Source organism: Dama dama, chromosome 21 (genome assembly GCF_033118175.1).
Source record: "Dama dama isolate Ldn47 chromosome 21, ASM3311817v1, whole genome shotgun sequence".
Classification (NCBI taxonomy): Eukaryota; Metazoa; Chordata; class Mammalia; order Artiodactyla; family Cervidae; genus Dama; species Dama dama.
Window position 1 is genome coordinate 21274336 of NC_083701.1, and position 12917 is coordinate 21287252.

The following is a 12917-nucleotide window of genomic DNA, read 5'->3' on the forward strand; positions in this document are numbered from 1 at the left end:
AGAGGAGGAAGTTAGAAAAAAAAAAATTATAAAAAGACAGATAAATACAGCACAAATGAACAAACAAGATAGAAACTCACAAGACCAAATAAACAAAGAGGAAATAAGCAACTGATCTTACAGAGAATTCAGAATAATTTGGAGTAAAGATGCTCCAAAGACTTGAAAATAGAATGGAGAAAATGTAAGAACTATTTAACACAGTTAATACAATCAAAAAGAACATAGAAGAAATAAACAATAAGCAAACAGAGATGAATAATACAATTACTGAAATTAAAAATACTCTAGAAGGAACCAGTAGCAGAATAACTGAGGTTATTCCTCTGAATGAGGAGTGAGCAGGAAGAGAGAATGGTGGAAATAACTGCTGAAGAGTAGAATAAAGGGGAAAGAGTTGAGGATAGCCTCAGAGACCTTTAGGACAATATTAAATGCACCAACATTTGAGTTATAGGGGTCCCAGAGGACAATATTAAATGCACCAACATTCAAGTTATAGGGGTCCCAGAGGAAGAAGAAAAAAATAAAGGCACTGAGAAAAAATTTGAAAAAATTATACTTGAAAAGTTCCCCAACATGTGAAAGGAAATAGTCAATCAAGTCCAAGAAGTGCAGACAGTTGCTTATAGGATAAACCCAAGGAGAAACACATCAAGACACATATTAATCAAGCTAACAGAGATTAAGCACAAAAAAAGATTAAAAGCAGCAAGGAAAAAAGAACAAGTAGCATACAAGGGAAAACCCATACGATTAATAGCAGATCTTTCAGCAGAAACTCTGCAGGTCAGAAGGGAATGGTAGGATATATTTAAAGTACTGAAAGAGAAAAATCTGCAACAAAGATTACTATATCCAGCAAAGATCTCATTCAAAATTGATAGAAAAATCAAAAGGTTTACAGAGAAGCAGAAGTTAAGAGAATTTAGCACCACCAAACTAGGCTTACAATAAATACTAAAGGGACTTATATAGCCAGTAAACACAAGAGAAAGGAAAGACCTACAAAAACAAAGCCAAAACAACCAAGAAAATGCCAATAGGAACATATGTATCAATAATTACCTCAAATGTAAATGGATTAAACACACCAACCAAAAGATATAGATTGACTGAATGGGTAAAAAAAACAAGACCCATATATATGTTGTCTAAAAGAGACCCATTTCAGACCTAGAGACACATACAGACTGAAAGTAAAAGGATGGGAAAAGATATTCCATGTGAAAAAGCCAGAGTGGTAATCCTTATTTCAGAATAAATAAACTTTAAAATAAAGAATATTATAAGAGACAAAGAAGGACACTACATAATGATCAAGGGATCAATCCAAGAAGAAGACATAACAATTATATATATGCACCCAACATAGGAGCACCTCAATACATAAGGCAAACATTAAGAGGCATAAGGGGAAATCAAAAGTAACATAGTAATGGAAGGGGACTTTAACACCCCACTTACACCAACAGAAAAATCATCAAAACAGAATCAGTAAGGAAACACAAACCTTAAATGAAACATTAGACCAAATGGATCTAATTTATATCTTCAGGACTTTCCATCCAAATGCAGAAGAATATACTTTCTTCTTAAGTGCACATGGAACATTTTCCTGGATAGACCACACCTTGGGCCACAAATCAAGCCTCAATAAATTTCAGAAAATCTTATCAAGCATCTTCTCTGACTATGACACTATAAGACTAGATATCAACTACAGGGAAAAAAACTGCAAAAAAACACAAACTCATGGAGATTAAACAATAAATTACTAAATAACAAAAAGGTTACTAAAGAAATAAAAGAAATCAAAAGATTCCTAGAAACAAATGACAATAAAAACACGACGACCCAAAACCTATGGGATTCAGCAAAAGCAGTTCTAAGAGGGAAGTTTATAATGATACAATCCTACTTCAAGAAATAAGAAAAGCATTGAATAGACAACCTAACTGTACATTTAAAGCAACTGGAAAGAGAAGAACCGGAAAAAAAAAAACAAAAACAAAAACCTAAAGTCAGCAGAAGGAAAGAAATCAAAAAGATAAAAGCAGAAATAAATGAAAAAGAAATGAAGGAAACAATAGCAAAGATTAATAAAACTAAAAGCTGGTTCTTTGAGAAGAGAAAGTTAAAGCACTAGCCAGACTCATCAAGAAAAAAAGGGAGAAAATCAAATCAACAAAATTAGAAATGAAAAAGGAGAGGTTACAATAGACAACACAGAAAGACAAAGGATCATAAGAAAATATTATGAGCAACTATATGCTAATAAAATGGACAACCTAGAGGAAATGGACAGATTCTTAGAAAAGTTCAACTTCCCAAACCTGAACCAGGAAGAAATAGAAATAATGAACAGGCGAATTACAAACACTGAAATCAAAACTGTGATTGAAAAAAAAAAAAAAAAAACCTCCCAAAAAACAATAGTCCAGTGCCAGATGGCTTCACAGAGGAATTCTATCAAACATTTAGAGAAGAACTAAGGTTTGTTTTTCTGAAACTCTTCCAAAAAATTTCAAAGGAAGGAACACTTGAAAACTTATTCTACAAAGCCATAATCACCCTGGTACCAAAACCAGGCAAAGAAAACACAAAAAAAGAAAATTACAGACCAACATCACTGAGGAACATAGATGCAAAAATCTTCAACAAAAGTCTAGCAAACAGAATTACCAACACATTAAAAGGCTCATACACCATTATCAAGTCAGATTTATTCCAGGGATGCAAGGATTCTTCAATATATGCAAATCAACCAACATGATACAGCATAATAACAAATTGAAAGATAAAAACCATATGATAATCTCAATAGATGCAGAAAAAAAGCCTTTGACAAAATTCAGCATCCATTTATAATTAAAACTCTTCAAAAAATGGGCATAGAAGGAACTTACTTCAACACAGTAAAGACCATATATGATAAGCCATAGCAAACATTATTCTCAATGGTGAAAAACTAAAAGCATTCCTTCTAACATCAGGAACAAGACAAGGGTGTCCACTTTCACCACTATTATTCAACATAGTCCTAGCTATGGCAATTAGAGGAAGAAAAAGAAATAAAAGGAATCCAGTTCAAAAAAGAAGAAATATAACTCTCACTGTTTGCAGATGACATACTATACATAGAAAACCCAAAATAAACTATCAGAAAATTACTAGAGCTAATCAGTGAATTCAGCAAAGTCACAGGATACAAAATCAATACATAGAAATCTCTTGCATTCCTATATATGAACAATGAAAAATCAGAAAGTGAAATTAAGGAATCAATCCCATTCACCACTGCAACAAAAAGAATAAAATATCTAAGAATAAACCTACTTAAGGAGACATAAGACCTGTATATGGAAAACTATAAGACATTGATGAAAGAAATCAAAGATGATATAAACAGATGGAAGGCTATTCCATGTTCCTGGGTAGGAAGAATCAATGTTGTGAAAATGGCTATACTACCAAATGCAATCTACAGATCCAATGTGATCCCTATCAAATTACCAATGGCATTTTTCACAGAACTAGAACAAAAAAATTTCACAACTCATATGGAAATACAAAAGAACCTGAATAGCCAAATCAGTCTTGAGAAAGAAGAATGGAGCTGGAGGAATCAACCATCCTGACTTCAGACTATACTACAAAGCTACAGCCATCAAGTCAGTATGGTACTGGCAGAAAAACAGAAATATAGACCAATGGAATGAGATAGAGAGCCCAGAGATAAACCCATGCAACTATGGGCACCTTAGTTTTGACAAAGGAGGCAAGAATATACAATGGGGCAAAGACAGCCTCTTCAATAATTGGTGCTGGTAAACTGGACAGCTACATCCAAAAGAATGAAACTAGAACACTTCCTAATGCTATACAAAAAGATAAACTTAGAATGGATTAAAGACCTAAATGTAAGACCAGAAATTATAAAACTCTTAGAGGAAAACATAGGCAGAACACTCAGTGACATAAATCAAAACAAGATCTTCTATGATCCATCTTGCAGAGTAATGGAAATAAAAACAAGAATAAACAAGTGGGACCTAATTAAACCAAAAACTTTTGCACAGAAAAGGAAACTACAAATAAGATGAAAAGACAACCCTCTGAATGGGAGAAAATAAGAGCAAATGAAACAACTGACAAAGAATTAATTTCCAAAATATATAAGCAGCTCATACAACTCAATACCAGAAAAACAAACAGCCCAATCAAAAAGCAGGGAAAAGTCCTAAACAGACATTTATCCAAAAAAGACATACAGATGGCTAACAAACACATTTTAAAAAATGCTCAAAATCACTTATTATTAGAGAAATGAAATTCAAAACTACAATGAGGTATCACCTCATTCCAGTCATAATGGCCATCATCAAAAAGTCTACAAACAATAAACACTGGAGAGGGTGTGGAGAAAAAGGAAGCCTCTTGCATTGCTGGTGGGAATGTAAATTGAAACAGCCACTATAGAAGACAGTAGGGAAATTCCTTAAAAAGCTAGGAATAAAACCACCCCCAGCAATCCCACTCGTAGGCATATATCCTGAGGAAACCAAAATTGGAAAAGACACATGTACCCCAAAGTTCATTGCAGCATTATTTACAGTAACTAGAACATGGAAGCAGCCTAGATGTCCATCAATAGATGAATGGATAAAGAAGCTGTGGTATGTATACACAATGGAATACTACTCAGCCATAAAAGGAACACATTTGAGTCAGTTCTCACGAGGTGGACGAACCTAGAGGCTATTATGCAAAGTGAAATAAGTCAGAAAGACAAATATAAATATCATATACAGACACATATAGATGGAATCTAAAAAGATAATACTCATGGATTAATTTTCAAGGCAGCAATGGAGAAACAGACATAGAAAACAGATTTATGGACATGGGGAGAGGGGAAGAGAGAGAGGGTGAGATGTATGGAGAGAGTACTATGGACGTTTACAATACTATATGTAAAATAGATAGCTAATGGGAATTTTCTATATGACTCAGGGAACTCAAACAGGGGCTCTGTGACAGTCTAGAAGGGTGGGATGAGGAGGAAGATGGGAGGGAGGTTCGGAAGGGAGCAGACATGGGTGTACCTATAGCTGCTTCTTTTTTTTCCCCCCATTTATTTTTATTAGTTGGAGGCTAATTACTTTACAATATTGTAGTGGTTTTTGCCATACATTGACATGAATCAGCCATGGATTTACATGTATTCCCCATCCCAATCCCCTCTCCTACCTCCCTCTCCACCCGATCCCTCTGGGTCTTCCCAGTGCACCAGCCCCGAGCACTTGTCTCATGCATCCAACCTGGTCTGGTGATCTGTTTCACCCTTGATAATATACATGTTTTGATGCTGTTCTCTCTAAACATCCCACCCTCGCCTTCTCCCACAGAGTCCAAAAAGTCTGTTCTGTACATCTGTGTCTCTATATGCAAAACAGAAAAAGAGACACAGATGTAGCTGCTTCTTTTTGATGTATGACAGCAAACCACAAAATTCTGTAAAACAATTATCCTTCAATTAAAAAAAATTTTAATTTAAAAAAACCTTTTGTGTTGTGATAGATCTTGTTAAGAGGATGAAAAGACAAGTTACCAACTAAGAGAAAATGTTTGCCAACCACGTACACAAAAAGAGTTAGTATCTAGAATATACATAGAAACCTTAAAATTCAACAGTAAAAGACCAAACAATTCACATAGAAAATGGACAAAAGGTATGACCTTGCCATGAACAGACTATTCAGGTGACAAATAGGCACGAAAAATGCTCAACATCCCACCCAGTCACCAGGGAAACCAGAAAAATACATATCTGGTTTGCAAGCAGAAAAGCAGTCATCAATAAGAAGGAATTATTCCTAAATCTTGTGAGAGCTGCTCATATAATTGAATACTCACAATTGTTACTTATTTAAATGTCTACTTAAATAATAGACATTTAAATACAAATCATAATTGAATCATTGACAGACTCTCTACAGACTCTCTACTTTTCTACAGACTCTCACACAGTAAAATTTAAAACAATTTGCCCTATTTATTTCAGAAAGAACAAACATGCTCTTTAAGATGAATGAATGTCCATCCATCCAACAAATGATAGGATCCTTTTGAATAAATCACATTCAAGTCAAATTCTAAGGATTTCCAAATATTCAGATCTTTTACACTTCAGTTTTTTGTGAATAGCCAATAGCTACATAGACAGTTAGAAAATCTGTTCACGACTCCTGAATTAATATAGAAAATAAATCCACAGGGGCCATTTAACAAGGACTCTATGATCAATAATAATATCTAAGTGATGACTTTCCCAAAGAACTTTCTGAGATGACCTGAGAGATCCCTTGTCTCTGTTGCTCCATCTTCCCACAATCCCTGCCACTCCTTGCACTTGCACACCCTCTGGAAATACAAGAAAATGACAAGATAAATAATATTTAGCAAAGTGTACTTGTTTCAGGTTTCACCTTGTGTGGAAGTAATAAAGCTTTTTAAAAATCTCCAATTCTTAAAAAAAAAAATCTCCAATTCTGATGGCAGACAGTCTCAGGCCCCAACTCCACAAAAGCCCCTGGGAATGCCTGCAAGATATTAGGAATCAGGTCCCAGAAGAGTCGACATGGTCCCTGTTCCACAGATGAAGGAATTCAGGCCTGGGGAGGCTGGGGAACAACCCTCACAGCTAATCCACAGCGGAGACAGTGTGAGAATCTAGGTCACTCAACTCCTGGCCTGCTGCTCTTTCCAAAACATTACACTCGCTCTTAGAATTACCAGGAATCGCTTCCAATGAACAAAGTTATTTCTACATTAAAACATGGATTAGTGACACAGTGAAAGCAGGTGGTAAGTAGTCATCTAGTCAAGTCATCTAGTTAAGGCATCAGTGTTGGGAAATGCAATTTCAACTTTTTAATGGTAATTAAAACTCACAATAAGCCAAGTCAGGGTGAAACTCTTGTTAGCCAATGTGGTCTCATACACAAAATATTTTTTTATTTCCTGGACTCAACATCCTACCAAAAATAGGAAAAAAAAAAAAAAACACTAAAATGACCAACTTGCTAGATCATTGAAGAAATTTTGATATAATGGTGAGAAAATCCAGACGATCTAAACATGGATAGCAGGAAGTATGGGCTAGAGGAATTAGACTGGAATGGTGTGCTGACAATTCTAGGTCCTTTCCTCTCATGATGGTGGCCAGGAGCCCCACTCTCAATGCTATTTTATTAAAACTCACTCTTTTGGTGGATTTTACAAAATCCATGACCATGATGCCTCTCCCAGAAGAGTATTTTTATTATTCACACTGTTGATGACTATAGGCTTGTTCACAAAAGTGCCCACACTAGGATTCACACCTCTTTTTGAAGCTCTTTTAATTTTTAATTTTATTTATCACTTGCTCAGCCAGTCTAGGGAATGAAATTCATCTTTGGGTAATTGTGATCTTGGCTTAAAAGGACATTAAAAGAACTAAAGAAAATAGATAGAACATCTGTTAGGACGACACAAAAAAGGTACATCTTAAAATATTTAGCCTATGCACCAGTCAAATAAAAGAATCCTCTTTTATAAATGTAGTGAATGATTAATGGGCCATTTCAAGGCCAATTAAAAATCTCTATATACAGATCTACAAGCAATACAAGTGCACGGCTGCAAGAGACAAAAGATAAGCAGATGGCAATTTCAGTGCCAACTGACTGGCAAAAAGAAACTATTAGCATATTGTAGCTTGAAAAATGAACAGGACCAAAAAGGTGATCAGAGTTCAGTTAGACATCAGCTGATGCAGATGAGCAAACAGAAAAGAAAAAAAAAAAAAAACAGAAACTAATGCAAGAAAGTAAGAACCGAAAGGACTAGCTGGGTGTGAAACGAAGGAGCCAGTCACAGGACAGATGTCTAAACAGGCACCTAGCTTCCCAAAAGCACCCATTAAATACAAAATAATGCGAGTGAAACAAAAGCTGGCACCATTCCTCCAAAAGGATTTTTCAGTCTCGGCACAATGAAAGTCTGAAAATAATGTCTGGGTCTTTTAAAAGTAATTTCCCCCAGGAGTTACCAGGAAAAATTTTCATTTCTATACCTTCTTTTCAGAGCACAGAAAAGGTTTTCATGATATTAACATTTCTGGGGGAAAAACAATTCTTTACTCAGACATGTCAATGGAAACAAGAAATTATTGATCTATTGCTACTTACGGTGTGAGTTAGTCACTCAGTCGTGTCCAGCTCTTTGCAACCCCATGGACTATAGTCCGCCAGGCTCCTCTGTCCATGCAAATCTCCAGGCAAGAATAGCAGAATGGGTAGCCATTCCATTCTCCAGAGAATCTTCCTGACCCAGGGATTGAACCCAGGTCTCCTACATGGCAGGCAGATTCTTTACTGCTGAGCCACCAGAGAATTGATGCTTTGAGAAACAGTTCAGGGCAGAAAACACTGACTGGTGAGTTGATCCAGGCTGTTATAGTACTGCACCTGGGATGTGGGCATGAAGCTGGGTTACAGGAGCTACTTTATAGCCAAGAAGCAACTGCTATGAGGAGGAAAAAGAGGCCAACATGAAAGGGACTGAATAAGGAAAAGATATCACTGCACCTTGGGTAATGCAGCAACTCTAAGCAGACTTACCTAGCACTATGAGGGGCATATGAATAAACCATACACATGGACACACAGGTACACAAACACATGCACACACACACCATGCGTTTAAGACATCTAATCAAGTTCTTAGTTACTCTCAGCCAAACATATTGCAAATTGATTCACCAAGTATTCTTGAAAACACCTAAGTTTCAATTTCCATATAAGGTGTAGATTGACTCATGGATGGAGTTTCACCTTTTCTGGGAATTTCAAGCAGAAATTAAAGACTTATTACGGTGTTAAAGGGCTTCCCAGGTGGCACGAGTTGTATAGGACCCACCTGCCAATGTAGGAGACATAAGAGACGCAGGTTCAAGCCCTGGTTCAGGAAACAGTTCCTGGAGGAGGGCATGAAAACCCACTCCAATATTCTTTCCTGGAGAATCCCATGGACAGAGGAGCCTCGTAGGCTACAGTCCATAGGATTGCAAAAAGTCGGACACAACTGAACAGACTTAGCATGCACACTCGCATGCAGAGTGTTAAAATGCCTAATTTGGGGGGCTAAGTTTGGGGGAGTCCTTAATGCCTGAGATGAATATACACTGAAGAGTAGAGATATATTGACTTAACCTATTTCAGCAATAAAAACTTGAGGGATTTTGACAATATTAACGCCTTATGCATGTTAGTAAAATGATGGATACTGGACAGAGATGAAGATCACAAATACCTTCCCTCACATGCTCCTGCTGCAGCCACAGGGACACAGGACAGGACACGGAGCCTGTAAGACTACAGTACTGCTTGGCCGTCAGTATGTTAGGCTTCCGTGTAAGCTGCTGCAGAGAAATAAAGGGCCAGCAGAAGGGAAGGGCGAGCACAGAGAAAGCTACTAATAACCCAGGTAGAAAGGCTTGGAGTGAGTGCCTGACAGCAGAGGTAGAAAGAAAGAGAATCTGATATGTGTCAGAATTAAACTTCTAGGGACTTGATGAAGAAAAGGTAGCTGAGAGGATGACTGCCTTTAATAAAAGTTATTGCTCATTCTTCATTAAACCAAATATGCTTATTGGCATATTTTCAAGGAAAAAAAAAAGCTGCTAAGTAAATTCTACTTACACAAACCTGAGCGTTTTTACATCAGACACCACTTTATCTTTAAAATTATCTCTCCCCCACCCCCATTGCTTCTTGGCCTTTTGGCCAAGATCAAGTGCAATATCTGTTCTTAATCAGTTTAAAATTCTCTCTCCTTCCCCGGTGGCTCAGACAGTAAAGAGTTTGCCTGGAAGGCAGGAGACTCAGGTTTGATCCCTGGGTTGGGAAGATTCCCCTGGAGAAGGGAATGGCAACCCACTCCAGTATTCCTGCCTGGAGAATTCCATGGACAGAGGCGCCTGGCGGGCTACTGTCCACGGGGTCGCACAGAGTCAGACACGACTGAACGACTAACACTTCCCTTTGATTAGATTGACACAGTTTTCTTTATGTACTCTCCCTCCTAGCATGGAAGCGTTATTCTCTTCTTATTTTTTAGTACTTACATAATTTTTAGGAAGCCATCCTAAGTTACCAAAATCCAGAGTTAGTATCACTCTCCACCACAGAAAAGAGGCGTGGCAATGATTTAGTGATGTCTTCTGTCCTTACAATGTTTCCTTCGTGTGGTCTAACTGTTCACTCCTCCCTCACTTAAACTTGATCAGTGCTTAATCTCAGTTCATTCATATTTATCAACGTGTTTAAAAATGCTCTGCTTCTGCTTCCACCTTTGCTTCTTGCATATCGTATCTTATGGACTCAATTTCCTACTTACTGAGACACATGTATTTCTAGTGCTTTTAGCACATACCCCTAAGCTTCTAATGAACTCACAGTGTAACTTATGAATGAATTAGGTAGCTTCTAATGAATTGACAGTGGTTTTTGTTTTTTTCCACCTGTTTATGTTAAACAGATATTTATTTGCTATGGCTTTCCTGGTGGCTCGGTGGTAAAGAATCTGCCTACTAATGCAGGAGACATGGATTCAATCTCTAAGTCAGGAAGATTCCCTGGCGAAGGAAATGGCAACCCACTCTTGCCTGGGAAATTCCATGGACAGAGAAGCCTGGTGGGCTCTATAGAGCCTGTGGGGTTGCAGAAGAGTTAGACATGACTTAGTGACTGAACAATAACAATTTTCTACACTATATTTGACTTTTCATGAACTTTCAGTATATGTTTTATCTTTCTATGGAAAAAAAATGCTCAATAATAACAGTAAGTTAAGATGATATCTGGATATTAGACATTTCTTGGTATAAATCCTTCCCTTTCACCTGTAATTCTTCTATATGACATGGTTAGTATTTTAACACATATTTCCACTTCTACTTCACTTTTCCCTCATTTTATGTCTTCCTTTTAAATGTTTTGGTTTCCTTTTTAATGATTTTAGTTTCTTTACTCATTGTATTTAAAACCTTTACATCCTACTGTCCATCAGGCAACATGATTCTTGACTTGTCCCTTTCTGAATACTAGTCAGTGCCCTTGTAACCTTGAACACATAATGACTGAATTTAAACTATAAGAAGCCAGAGCAAGCAGTTTTAGGATGTTATAAGCAGCAATTTCTGTTTTCCAGGCACTCCTGAACACTCTCCAGATGGAAATAAATTGCAGTCTTCTATCAATTGAAGTCTTTTTCCTGGGCTAGATGCCAGATTTAATAGTATTCATAATCACCTTCTTGCCAAATTGTTTTTAACCTACATTTGTTTTTTGTAAGAATTAAAAACACATTCTACAAACAAGTCTGAGTTTCTGACTACAATTACAAATTCAAATTATATACAAAAAAATACAAACTATTTATAATATATCTTAGAATATTACACAAAGAAAAGCATAAAAATTCATAGTTGATTATATGCTGACTTGTAAGTAAATGGAGCATTTGAAAAAAAAATTTCCATCAAAAGCTACCATACAAGTAAGCTTCCAAAGATCCCAAATGTCACACTCATACCTACACATGGGCACGTACACACACACACACACACACAAGTACGTATGTATGCATTTATATTTGTTGATTCATATTTAAAACTACAGATGAAGTGATGTGTTAGCCACTCAGTCATGTCCAACTCTTTGCGACCCCATGGACTATAACCCACTAACCTCCTCCATCTATGTAATTCCCCAGGCAAGAATATTACATATAAGAATATATAAAAAGGTAGATAGATAATTTATAATTTATATTAAAAACTTGAAATGAGAATCAAATAATATCCTAAGAAGTAATAGTCAGCTCTTTAAGAAAGATCTGATAGCTTAAATAAAGCTGTTGAAAACACATGCTTGCTTAACCCAAAATTTGCATTATCTAAAATATACAAAGTGAGATTAAAACAAATTTTCATACTTTAATGATATTTGTGGTCCTATCTTACATGAAAGAAAACATGGATTTCTTGGATGTTTCTCCTAGCAATGAATATTCATGATATTTGACCTAAAGTTGGGAACTATAATTAATTATTAGCACTAAGTGATACTAAGTTATAAATGAAACTTTTAATATTGGTCACAATATCCTGTGATCTTGTTGAAACATAATTTTCCTCAAGATTTTTTCCTCTGAAACTTGGGAGTTGGATTAAATGATCCTCAAGCATTCTCTCAGTTTTCACAGTTTATGATGATAAAAAGAAAAAATTCCTTAAATAAAAATGCAGATGATGAAAAGGAAATTGACCATATTTTTCACTAAATCATTAAAAAATCATTTCTGACATGATGCTCTTCCAAAAGAAAGTTTATATAACACACTTTATAGAATGCGGACAAAGAAAGGCATTTTACAGGCACAAAGAAAATTACACACTGCCGCTGAATTCCTCCACTGTAACCAACAGGTGCAGCCGCCAGTTAAGTCCTCTGGGGTGTTCACACATGGCCACCTCGGGCACCGTGTCAGTGAGCTCCCCCGGCCACAGGAAGTCATGGTCACACTACAGCCCTGAACCTGGATGCTTGGGCTGGCATGCAAGGCTTTCAGCTGTTAAAAGTGACTATCAATGTTTATTTTAAATCTCCTGAGTTAAAGTATTTGATTTCTTCTAGTTTACCTTCTCTGTGCATTTTGACTCCAGTTTTAGTTACCAATCAACAGGTAAAAACAGAGGCTCACCTGGCGACATATTCTCAACAGAGTAGACACATTTCTATATTTTTATGTTCTTTTCTATAATTTTTAACTCATTTATGTATTTCTGGCTGTGCTGGGCCTTCATT

General features: G+C 36.4%; 1 pseudogene; it reads left to right on the forward strand.

The window, feature by feature from the left end:
- Positions 1-9813: 9813 nt before the first annotated feature.
- LOC133042928 (U2 spliceosomal RNA) lies at positions 9814-9885 on the forward strand (annotated as a pseudogene).
- The last annotated feature ends 3032 nt before the right edge of the window (positions 9886-12917 follow it).